At 41.4% G+C, this 1757-nt stretch overlaps 1 long non-coding RNA gene across 1 annotated transcript; it reads right to left on the bottom strand.

Moving 5' to 3' along the window:
* Positions 1 to 217: 217 nt before the first annotated feature.
* Positions 218 to 1230, bottom strand: LOC118612430. The gene is made up of 2 exons (XR_004954878.1): positions 722 to 1230; positions 218 to 530 (listed from the first exon to the last, which is right to left on the bottom strand). It is a non-coding gene; the product is annotated as an uncharacterized LOC118612430 (long non-coding RNA).
* Positions 1231 to 1757: the final 527 nt, after the last annotated feature.

The raw sequence follows: 1757 nt of genomic DNA, 5'->3' as shown, positions 1-1757 counted from the left end.
TGCGTTTTGAGATCCTTCTAGGCTTGCTTAGTATTGGGCAAGGGAGGGCAAACTGCAGGTCGAGGGTCTCCACATTTACACACGGAGGAGTGTAACAGAGGGCATGCGTTCACACTAGGATATAAGGTAGGGAAAGAGATGATGTACGAGGGAAATCAAAACAGGAGCTGGGTTTGTTAGAAACCAACAAATTCAACTTTTTGGGGAGCCTTCTATGAGGACTCAGAGTTCCAAGTTGGGGACCAGAAATTTCAGATTCTGTTATATGCATATACCCAGAGAAAGGTGATTAGAATCAGGGCTCTTATAAATAGTGTGAGCCCACTCTTACTGTCAACTTCTTATCTATAGTTCCGAGCAGCAGTATCTTCTGATGGCAAGATTCTACTGTCCAAGAAACAGAATGTGTGATTATGTCATTTTGGCAGTTGTTGCAAATATTTGGTTGATCAATCTTGTTGGATGCTTTGCCTTCATTTAGGATCATCTCCCATCAGTTGGCCAGTGACACTTACTGCCTTAGGGTGGGCCTTTGTTAGAATGATAAATATAAAATCCAAAAATATTAATATAAAATCCAAAAACATTAATTTTCTACTCATTCTAGTAAATGTAAACCCAGAAGTCTTTATTAAAACAGTTACACAAATGGCATTTGCTATTTTACTAAAATGATGATCATATGCGCAAGATTTGATTAAATACCAAGCCAAGTACTTACTTCTCTATGTGTTAGAATGTCCATTCGAACTCAAACCTTTTACACAAGCTGGATTTGTAGATTCTATTGTAATTCCTTGATATTTTTAGAGTCCAGAGCTCTGTGCATATGATTTTGGGGGCATCGGACTAGCTTGGCGTCCAAAACCCTTTGCAACTTTGCAATGGTCACTCTGAACATTTGCATCAGTTACTAAATTATTGTCTCTCAGCCCCAGACACATCCTGATATCAAGTTTCCGATACTTTGTGATACTCTGCAAACAACACTTCTGCTTTGGACTTCCAGTTAGGCTCTCCACATTCCTACGTGTTTGGCAGCATTAGAGGAATAATAAGGCCGAAGATGGAGAAGTGCTTGGTCCTAACTGTCTGCTCCTCTCTGCTGCAGCAGAGACAATGCTTTTCCCTCCGTGAGCTTTCCTTGTTTGCTTGAAGTTTCTGTAAGCATCATCCCAGCAAGACATCTTCCTGGAGCATCTGAGGTGCCTTCTTGTAGCATCAGCTGGATCTAGGCGGCAATTTTCCCAGCACTGTGGAACCAGCCTCACCATGTCGTCTCAGAGACACCCGCACCACCTGTCAGCCCCCCCTCCCTCCCCCCCCCCTCCACCCTGCGAGCTCTGCAGGGCCCTTCCTCTACACTTCTCCCTTAGTTTTCTCAGTCTTTTCAACTATAGGGAATTGTAGTTGCTTTGTATAGTTGCTACTGCTGTAATCTCACAGAGTTCTCATTTCGCCCTTTCAGTTATCTAGTGAACAGTCTTTTTTTTATATTGAATTTTCTCTCAAATAACTAATATGTTTTTGCCTGCTGGCTAGACCCTGACTGATGTAGCATTGAAGCTTGTCGAGTCATTGCTGGGAACGCTCTCGTTCAAAGATAACTACCAAAGGCCGCCAATTCTTCTAGAATGAGTCACATTTTAAACACTTAAACAAACAAGCAAAACCCCAAGGTTTTGAAAAAATCAATAAATAAAACTGGCTCTCCATTTACTTAAAATTAAAGATAAGAAACGGAAATTTAGTAAGTA

The sequence above is a fragment of the Rousettus aegyptiacus genome, unplaced genomic scaffold (genome assembly GCF_014176215.1).
Source record: "Rousettus aegyptiacus isolate mRouAeg1 unplaced genomic scaffold, mRouAeg1.p scaffold_m13_p_16, whole genome shotgun sequence".
In the NCBI taxonomy this organism is placed as follows: Eukaryota; Metazoa; Chordata; class Mammalia; order Chiroptera; family Pteropodidae; genus Rousettus; species Rousettus aegyptiacus.
This window is presented reverse-complemented; position numbering and strand designations above follow the sequence as displayed.